Source organism: Lycium barbarum, chromosome 2 (assembly GCF_019175385.1).
Source record: "Lycium barbarum isolate Lr01 chromosome 2, ASM1917538v2, whole genome shotgun sequence".
In the NCBI taxonomy this organism is placed as follows: Eukaryota; Viridiplantae; Streptophyta; class Magnoliopsida; order Solanales; family Solanaceae; genus Lycium; species Lycium barbarum.
In genome coordinates, this window is record NC_083338.1 from 34007987 (window position 1) to 34019208 (window position 11222).

An 11222-nucleotide genomic window follows, 5' to 3' on the forward strand; every position below is an offset into this window, starting at 1 on the left:
AGAATCCACAACTACAACAATCAAAATACTAAATAAAAATCAATTCATCACATCTACACAACACCACCTCTATTCGGCCACAACCATACACATACATATTTCATGAATTCCATCCATTTCTACATACAACAACATGCATAAACCATCCATAACATATATATAAAAGAAGATTGAACCTTACCTTCCTCCACTTGTCTTCTTACTTGGCTAGGGTTTGTAAATCACCCAATAAATGCTTGGCTTGCTCCAACAATCACTCTATGTTGTTAGGGACGTTCCACTTGGTTGAATTACTAGGAGAAAATAATTTTTATTGATCAATTTCCATGGCTTCAAATTCGGCCATGGTGGCCGAAACCCCCTTTCTCTTCTTCTTTCTTTCTTGTGTTGTAAAAAGATGAATAATTCTCTTGCTTTTTCATTACTCATCTCTCTATATATATATGGCTTCTACCAACACAAAGTGGACACATGTCCTCTTTCTTGAAGTTTCTTAAATTAAACAAATATGACAACTTGTCTTGCTATATAAGCTTGGTCCATATATATTTATAATTAGCCTCATTAAATAAAATTTGTGGACATATGCTTATATGCCACACCGCCAACATGGCCCCCTTCAAGAACCTTCTTGAATATTTTGTGAAATTTCCATTTTGCCCCTAGCCTTCCACAATATTACCATGAACCACTTTGTGAATTTCCCTTTTTACCCTTAGCCTTTCTCAATATTTCCATACTAATAAACAACTTGTTCACCAAGAAAAAATTTGGAAAATAGTCTTGCCTTTGACTTCTTGCAATTATCTCAAATTATCCGAATGTACAAAATACGGGATATAACAGTCATGACCATTTCATAAGTCGTGAGGCAATGACTCCCCCGAGTCAGTAAGCTATCCACAACCCACTAACAAAACAGTTTAAGAAATAAACGGAATAAAAAATACAAGTCAACTTTTAAGTCCTTAAAAAGCTTTATAGTCATAAAATACGGAAATAAAAGTACAACCATCTCTGAATCTAGTGTCACTAGTACAAGAATGAGGTAGCTGGAGTATAAGTCTGGCAATACATCCCGAAATACATAAGTTGTCCGAAACAAAAGACAGGAAATAAAATAACTAAAGAAGATCCAATGTCACGGATCAACTGATAGCTCACCCCGAATCTTCTAGATGGTCTCCTCAACGGCCGACAGCATCCCGAGATCCACTCGACTAGGAATAGAATCTGCACACAAAAAGGGTGCATCAAGTGTAGCATGATTGAAAAGAACAACGGGTACTCAGCAGCATCGTCGACCGACCCGAACGCAAACGAAGATGAGGGCTGGTCTATTACTACTACTCTACACTTAACCGATATTAGTTCATAGTAATAATAATAATAATCTCAATAATCCACTTAAACGCAAGTTATAAGCCTAAGTGAAGCTCCTAAACCACCAGTCCAATAGGATTCCAAGTAAGCAATCAAGGTAAGTAAGGCAAATAACTCAAACAAGTCACTATAACAATCAAGAGATAACATGGAATGATGTGATATGAAATTGTTATGTCCCGTGTTTCGTATAATTGGAAATCGAGAAATAATTACGACTTGTGGGTTATAAGGACATATTTTGATTTTAGTGAATATGACTATGTTGGTTATGGAATCTTTAATGTTAAGACATCGGGGAAGGCCGAGGGTAAACTTGGAATTTCGGAAATTAGTTTCGGGAATTACAAAACGGGGCATTTTGTAAATTGGGCCAAGAAAAATATAATACAAAAATTTGAAGCCCAATGTGAAGGGTAGCCGGCCATAACCATGGCCCAAACCCATTCCTTTAATGTCATGTGCAAGGAACATGACCAAGGATATGGATATATATCATGTTACACTTGCACTTATCAAGAAAATAGATCAAAATTCAAGAACACCCCTAAAAGAGGCATTCGGCCGAAGTGGAGAAAGAAAGGAAAGGAAAATTTCCAACCCTTGTTTGTGATCCAAAAATCCTAATTTCTACATAGTTGTGAAGTACTCAAGACCCTCTTCAACGGGGTATAATTAGTTTGGCACAAGAACCTCGTTTACGACAAGTCAGAAATTTAAGAAAAGGTAAGAATTTTGCCCCTTTAATGTTATAGAATTGATGTGATTATGTTAAGGATTGTGAATAGACGAGAATTCCGTGACTTTGATGTAAATAGAAAGCCTTGGGTGTGTGTGTATATGGTGTGTTGGCCGTGAGCCATAGGGTGGAGAAAGTGAGGTGAATTGATCTTGTTTAGTTTGTGTAATGTGTTGTTATGATCCTTGTGTCGTAAATGATTGGTTGATGAATTAAATTGACGCTGGAAAATGATTTTGGATATTATCGGAAAGCGTATACCTTAGGTATCATTATGTATATCATTGTATATTTAGGGTGCTAGAGACTTTAAATATGAATTTATAATGATGTTAAGGAATTCGGAATGAAACGACGTGAGTTAGAATGTTCGTCGTGAATTTTTTATGTTTTGAAGAATTATGGAAAGTAATGGATTTTGGGGCAATTTCGTGTATGTCTTGGATTGTAGTTAGGATGTGATTGTATAAGTTTGAATGCGGAAATGAATACAATTATGTAGATGTAGAATTGGAGTTTTGAAAGTTTGAATGAAAGTTGCCAACTTAGGTAACAAAGTAGAACTTTGAAGCTAAAGTGGCTTGATTATTACTTGTGTTGTTTGATGATGTGTGGGCTGTTGTATTGATGTATTTTGAGCCGAGCTAAGTCTCGGGGATGTTAGATTTATAGGGGAAATGCTGCCGAAATTTCGGTAGGCAAAAATGAAGTTAAAGGCATTTTTAAGCCTAAGAATCTCAATTGGTAACTTTGACCATTTGCAGATTTCAGACGAAACGGGACTTGACTTTTGGGAGAGCATACGACGTCTGTAAGGTATGTAAAGCTTCTCACTCCTTCGTTTGGCATGTCTTAGTGTGATAGGCGAATATTGGAACTTCCGGAGCAGTTCTGCTCCTCGAAACCCGACCCACAGAAAAGTTACTATTCATTCAATTCAATTGAAGCCTAAGGGCTCTATTTTGGCTAGAATGCCACCACTCGTCCGAAACCTATCGAAATGTGGTCGGGTAACTTAGAAATGATTATGTATGACCCTTTGGCCTATAAATGTTCAGAAAATATGTTCGCCACCTCAATTTGACTCGAGGTGGGCCCGCTAACCCCGATACGCCCTATTTGCCTTATTGGGCTATCTTTGTGAATAAAGTTTGATATGATACTTTCGATTTTGGAATCCCCTCTTATGAGATATATTTGGAATATTATGATATGATAAGTTACGTTTTGAGCCATACGTACCATTTTGGAAACTTTTGTGAAACGGATCTTTGTATCGACTAAGTATTCGCTTATTTTGTGCTATGGAACGATTTGTAAAACTATTATGTTTTGAAAGACCGTTTTGAAGTATGATTTGCATTTGTTTGCTCACGACTCCGCTCGTGCCTTATTATGACTTCGTTCACCAGTTCCCGGGCCGGTTATGATTCGTGCGCCTTATAATAATTCGGCCGTATGCTGTGTTACGGTTCCCGAGGCTTCGCCATAGGGCCGGGTTCCGTTTGGAGTTATGCTGTGATATGGCTCGTGATGCGATACGCTCACCTCTGATTATGTTTGTGTTCGGGGATGTACGGAGATTTGAAACCTTCTGGTGTTATGCTGTGTGTGGCGCCAGCGTCGGAGTGGCGACCACGTTCCTAACCGTTTGCATGATTTCGTTTGCATTGTATATACGTATATGATTTTGATACGGATTTTGACATACCGATTTGTATTCCATTTTGTTATCTGATTTGCTGTCAGTTTTGATCCATATTTCTGTACTCCGTGCTTTACATACTCAGTACATATTTCGTACTGACCCCCTTTCTTCGGGGGCTGCGTTTCATGCCCGCAGGTGCAGATATTGGCGATCCTCCACAGTAGGCTTCCCCCTTTGCTATTCCGGAGTACTCCCCTTTGATCAGGAGTCCACTTTTGGTACAGACTCCTTTTGCTTTGTATATATTTGGTATATCTGACTATTTGGGTACGGCGGGGCCCTGTCTCGCCATATGTCTTTGTTTTGAATTCGTAGAGGCCTGTAGTCATATATGTGGGGTGAGGGTCCTGTATATGTTGGTCTGATTTCGTTTTCTGGACTTAAAGCGGTCTGTTTGTTATGCTGGCCCCAAATGGCCCTTATGCTTATGTTTGCACTTTTGACCGGCGATGTCTATTCCGCCGCTCAGTTTGTATTTGATATGGTATTTTGATTGGGCGCGACCGCTTAAGACATATTTTGATATAAATTATGTTTGATATGATTTCGTAAAATTCGGAAATCAGTTTGGATTTGAAAATTTATATGTGATTCGGTCTGGGTACCCAGGTAGCGTGCCAGTCGCAGCCCTCGGGGCTGGGTCGTGACAAAAGTGGTATCATAGCAGTTTGTCCTCAGAATGTCTACAGGCCGTGTCTCGTAGAGTCTTGTTTATCGATGTGTTGTGCACCACACCGATAAACAGGAAGCTACAGGGCATTTAGGATGTTACTTTCTTTGGAATCTTAGATCGTGCGATAGAGCTGTGCTACTAGGATGATTTTGATCTGACTCGCTATTGTGCTTGCAGTGATGCCTCCGAAGAAGGCAACGGCGGCCCAGAAGGGCAAAGCGAGGACGGGAGAGACTAGCCAGGCACAGCGAACTACCCGGGCTCGTGTTTATGATTTGCCTGAGGAGGTGCCTCATTCTGAGGGGTCTGCTACACCCCCACTAGTACAGCCTGGAGTAGGACCTTCAGCAGCTCCAGAGGTCCGTGTACCCGCACCTGAGACTCCAGCTCCTCAGCCAGGGGCGGAGGATAGGACCCTGAGAGAGGCTGTACAGTTGCTGACTACATTGGTGGCAGGACAGGCTCGCAGACGCGGGCGGAGGGACGACGATGACGATGACAGGCGGGACAGCCTGAGAGTTCGGGAGTTTTTGTTATGTGGCCCTCCAGAGTTCTTCGGGTCTAAGCCCGACGAGGACCCCCATGACTTTATTCGGGGGATGCGACGCTCACTGGACTTGGTCAGAGCTTCAGAGACCGAGTCGGTTGAGCTGGCTTCGCACAGGCTTCGAGATGTGGCTACCCACTGGTACGAGACTTGGGAGCTGTCTAGAGGAGAGGGTGCCCCTCCAGCCACTTGGGATCAGTTTGTGACAGCATTCACCCGCCACTTTTTGCCCCCAGAGTTACGGCGGGCACGGGCTGATCGATTCTTACGTCTGCAGCAGAGGGGTCGGAGTGTTCGCGAGTATAACCTTGAGTTTGATTCTCTGGCCCGATATGCACCGGCTGTGGTAGCAGATATGTCCGATCGGATGCACAGATATGTTATGGGATTGGACCGGTATTTGGTTGATAGCTGTATGGCAGTGTCATTGCAGGCAGACATGGACATTGCCCGACTTCAGGCCTATGCGATGGGTATGGAGGACCGTCGCAGGTCTGATCCTTCTGGCAGAGATCGAGATAGGAGGCCGCCTAAGAGGGCTAGGTCCGCAGGTTATTCTGGAGATTCTCGAGGCGGACAGCCTCAGCAGCAGCAGTCAGATAGACCTTTTCCTCCCTCCGGCCAGAGTACTCAGTCAGGCAGCCGGAGATTCGATAGTACGGGACCGTCTGGGGCCGGTCAGAGCTCCAGAGTGGCAGGTTCGCAGGTATCCAGGGGGCCCAGCCAGGCCAGACCACCCAGGCCCCGTTGTCCTCATTGCGGGAAGTCTCATCCCGGGGAGTGTTACCGAGCGACTGGAGCTTGCTTTTCTTGTGGTGGTCAGGGCCACTTTATGAGAGATTGTCCTTTGGCTAGCGGTTCTGGTAGTGCTGCTCAGCAGACAGGGTCAGCCGCCGGTTCTTCATCTGTTCCATCTGTTGCACACCTTGGAGGGCGAGGTATGCCAGCACCGGCAGGACGCGGTCGAGGCCGCGGTGGCGCCTCAGGTTCTAGCGGTCCCTCGAACCGCATATATGCTTTGGCCAGCCGCCAGGATCAGGAGGCTTCGCCAAACGTCGTCACAGGTACATTACTGGTTTTCTCCAGATCTGTATATGCATTGATTGACCCTGGCTCTACTTTATCATATATTTCCCCGCTCGTTGCTAGTAAGATTGGGATAGTGCCTGAGCCTATAGAGCCATTTGAGGTAGCTACGCCAGTTGGGGATTTTATTGTAGCGAGACAGATCTATAGGGATTGTTCTGTGACCATCTATGATCGTAGCACTAAGGCTGATCTGATAGAGTTAGATATGCTTGAGTTTGACGTCATTATGGGCATGGACTGGTTGTCTTCCTGTTATGCTAATGTCGACTGCCAGAAAAAGGTAGTCCGTTTTCAGTTTCCAGGGGAACCAGTCATAGAGTGGTTCGGATCTACAGCATCGCCGAGGGGTAAGTTTATTTCATACCTCAAGGCTAAGAAGATGATCCAGAAGGGGTATATCTATCATTTCCAGATGTATTTCCTGACAAGCTTCCTGGCCTTCCGCTTGAGCGGGAGATTGATTTCACTATAGAGCTGATGCCGGATACGCAGCCTATATCTATTCCTCCGTACAGGATGGCACCAGCTGAGCTGAAGGAGTTGAAAGAGCAGCTGAAAGATTTATTGGATAAGGGCTTTATCAGACCCAGCACATCACCCTGGGGAGCGCCGGTATTGTTTGTCAGAAAGAAAGATGGGTCACTGCGGATGTGTATCGACTACCGGCAGCTTAATAAGGTGACTATAAAGAATAAATATCCCCTCCCTCGGATTGATGATTTGTTTGATCAGCTGCAGGGCGCTAAATACTTTTCAAAGATAGATCTGCGCTCAGGTTATCATCAGGTGCGAGTACGGGAGTCAGATATCCCGAAGACTGCTTTCAGGACCCGGTACGGGCATTATGAGTTCAGAGTTATGTCTTTCGGGCTGACTAATGCTCAAGCAGTATTTATGGATCTGATGAACCGGGTATTTCGGCCTTTTCTTGATATGTTTGTTATTGTGTTTATTGATGATATCTTGATTTACTCGCGATCAGCCGAGGAGCATTCAGATCATTTGAGGACGGTACTTGGCATTCTCCGTCAGCAGAAGTTATATGCTAAATTCTCTAAGTGTGAGTTCTGGTTGACTTCTGTGGCATTCTTGGGCCATATTGTCGGCGCAGATGGTATTCGGGTCGACACGCAGAAGATTGAGGTTGTGCAGAATTGGCCCAGGCCTACTACTCCGACAGAGGTGCGCAGTTTTCTGGGTTTGGCCGGGTATTATCGCAGGTTTGTGGAGGATTTTTCTTCTATTGCAGCACCACTGACGAAGCTTACTCAGAAAGCAGCAAAATTCCAGTGGACAGATGCCTGTGAGCGCAGCTTTTAGATGCTGAAGGAGAGATTGATTACAGCACCAGTTCTGGCTCTTCCAGAGGGATCTGACGGGTATGTTATCTATTGTGACGCCTCTGGTATTGGGATAGGTTGTGTATTGATGCAGCACGGTCGAGTCATAGCCTATGCTTCCCGGCAGCTCAGACCGCACGAGAAGAACTATCCCACCCATGATCTTGAGTTGGCCGCGGTGATTCATGCTTTGAAGATTTGGCGGCATTATTTATATGGGGTCCATGTTGATATCTATACGGACCATAAGAGTCTCCAGTATATTTTTAAGCAGAAGGAGCTAAATTTGCGGCAGCGGAGATGGCTTGAGCTACTAAAGGATTACGACGTTGATATTCTGTACCATCCGGGGAAAGCCAATGTGGTAGCGGATGCACTTAGCCGCAAGTCTATGGGCAGCTTGGCTGATGTACCGTCTGGTAAGAAAGATTTGGTTCGTGACATTCGTCAGCTGGCCAGCCTCGGAGTTCGTTTGGCAGATTCTGGAGATTCAGGGATTTCTGTTCGCCCAGTTGCTGAGTCATATATTATTCAGGAGGTAAAGCAGCGCCAGTTTGAGGATCCTCTTTTGATTCAGTACAGAGATGTGGCCCTTAATAAAGCAAAGACTCAGTTTGAAATCTCGCCTGAAGGAGTATTATTGTATAACGGCAGATTCTGTGTACCGGACATTGCGGGCTTACGACGGCAGATTATGGGCGAGGCACATAATGCACGGTATTCTGTTCATCCTGGTTCCACTAAGATGTATCGGGATCTCAGGTGTTTGTATTGGTGGGACGGCATGAAGAAAGATATTGCTGAGTTTGTTAGTCAGTGCCCGAACTGCCAGCAAGTCAAGATCGAGCATCAGAAGCCCGGTGGATTGTTACAGGAGATGGAGATTCCAGCCTGGAAATGGGAGATGATTAATATGGATTTCGTTGTTGGGTTACCGCGCACTCCACGCAGGTACGACTCTATCTGGGTGATCGTTGACAGGCTGACGAAATCAGCCCATTTCCTTCCGGTTCAGACTACTTATTCGGCTGAGGACTATGCCAGATTGTATATCAGAGAGATAGTTAGACTTCACGGAGTCCCTATATCTATTATTACTGACCGAGGTACCCAGTTTACAGCAAATTTCTGGAGGTCATTTCAGGAGGGATTAGGGACTCAGGTGAGTCTCAGTACAGCTTTTCACCCTCAGTCCGACGGGCAGGCCGATCGCACTATTCTGACGCTCGAAGATATGTTGCGGGCCTGCGTTATTGATTTCAGGGTCAGCTGGGATGATCATTTGCCGCTTATTGAGTTTGCCTATAATAACAGTTATCACTCCAGCATCCAGATGGCACCGTATGAAGCCCTGTATGGCAGGAAATGCAGATCTCCTATTGGTTGGTTTGACGTGGGCGAGACTAAGCTGATTGGGCCAGAGGTGATCCAGGAAGCCGTAGATAAAGTAAAGCTTATTCGAGAACGGTTATTGGCTGCTCAGAGTCGACAGAAAGCTTATGCAGATAGACGACGTCGACCGTTAGAGTTCCAGATTGGCGACTGGGTATTCCTGAAGGTGTCGCCCATGAAGGGTGTCATGAGATTCGATAGAAAGGGTAAGTTGAGCCCCCGATACATTGGGCCGTATCAGATCGTTCGAAAGATAGGCGAGGTCGCCTATGAGCTAGACTTACCATCCGACTTGGAGGCCGTACACCCGGTGTTTCATGTGTCTATGTTGCGGAAATGTATTGGTGATCCTTCCAGGATATTCCCGGTTGATGACATTCAGGTGACGGAGCAGTTATCCTATGACGAGCAGCCTGTATCTATTCTGGATCGACAGGTGCGGAGACTACGCACTAAAGAAGTGCCCTCCGTCAAAGTCCTGTGGCGCAACAATAATCGGGAGGAGATGACTTGGGAGGCGGAGGACGAGATGAAAAGGAGATACCCTCACTTGTTCCCGACGTCCACAGGTAATCTAATTTTTTTTCAGTTTGTTGTGTTGATTGATAAAATGAATTATGTATGTCATTATTAAAAAAGGGACACTCCTGCCTTGATCATAAGACCTTATAAGATTAATTTAACATTCGGGGACGAATGTTCTTAAGGGGGGGAGAATGTTATGTCCCGTGTTTCGTATAATTGGAAATCGAGAAATAATTACGACTTGTGGGTTATAAGGACATATTTTGATTTTAGTGAATATGACTATGTTGGTTATAGAATCTTTAATGTTAAGACATCGGGGAAGGCCGAGGGTAAACTTGGAATTTCGGAAATTAGTTTCGGGAATTACAAAACGAGGCATTTTGTGAATTGGGCCAAGAAAAATATAATACAAAAATTTGAAGCCCAATGTGAAGGGTAGCCGGCCATAACCATGGCCCAAACCCATTCCTTTAATGTCATGTGCAAGGCACATGACCAAGGATATGGATATATATCATGTTACACTTGCACTTATCAAGAAAATAGATCAAAATTCAAGAACACCCCTAAAAGAGGCAATCGGCCGAAGTGGAGAAAGGAAGGAAAGTAAAATTTCCAAGCCTTGTTTGTGATCCAAAAATCCTAATTTCTACATAGTTGTGAAGTACTCAAGACCCTCTTCAACGGGGTATAATTAGTTTGGCACAAGAACCTCGTTTACGACAAGTCGGAAATTTAAGAAAAGGTAAGAATTTTGCCCCTTTAATGTTATAGAATTGATGTGATTATGTTAAGGATTGTGAATAGACGAGAATTCCGTGACTTTGATGTAAATAGAAAGCCTTGGGTGTGTGTGTATATGGTGTGTTGGTCGTGAGCCATAGGGAGGAGAAAGTGAGGTGAATTGATCTTGTTTAGTTTGTGTAATGTGTTGTTGTGATCCTTGTGTCGTAAATGATTGGTTGATGAATTAAATTGACCCTGGAAAATGATTTTGGATCTTATCGGAAAGCGTATACCTTAGGTATCATTATGTATATCATTGTATATTTAGGGTGCTAGAGACTTTAAATATGAATTTATAATGATGTTAATCAATTCGGAATGAAACGACGTGAGTTAGAATGTTCGTCGTGAATTTTTGATGTTTTGAAGAATTATGGAAAGTAATGGATTTTGGGGCAATTTCTTGAATGGCTTGGATTGTAGTTAGGATGTGATTGTATAAGTTTGAATGCAGAAATGAATACAATTATGTAGATGTAGAATTGGAGTTTTGAAAGTTTGAATGAAAGTTGCCAACTTAGGTAACAAAGTAGAACTTTGAAGCTAAAGTGGTTTGATTATTACTTGTGTTGTTTGATGATGTGTGGGCTGTTGTATTGATGTATTTTGAGCCGAGATAAGTCTCGGGGATGTTAGATTTGTAGGGGAAATGCTGCCGAAATTTCGGTAGGCAAAAATGAAGTTAAAGGCATTTTTAAGCCTAAGAATCTCAATTGGTAACTTTGACCATTTGCAGATTTCAGACGAAACGGGACTTGACTTTTGGGAGAGCATACGACGTCTGTAAGGTATGTAAAGCTTCCCACTCCTTCGTTTGGCATGTCTTAGTGTGATAGGCGAATATTGGAACTTCCGGAGCAGTTCTGCTCCTCGAAACCCGACCCACAGAAAAATTACTATTCATTCAATTCAATTGAAGCCTAAGGGCTCTATTTTGGCTAGAATGCCACCACTCGTCCGAAACCTATCGAAATGTGGTCGGGTAACTTAGAAATGATTATGTATGACCCTTTCGCCTATAAATGTTCAGAAAATAT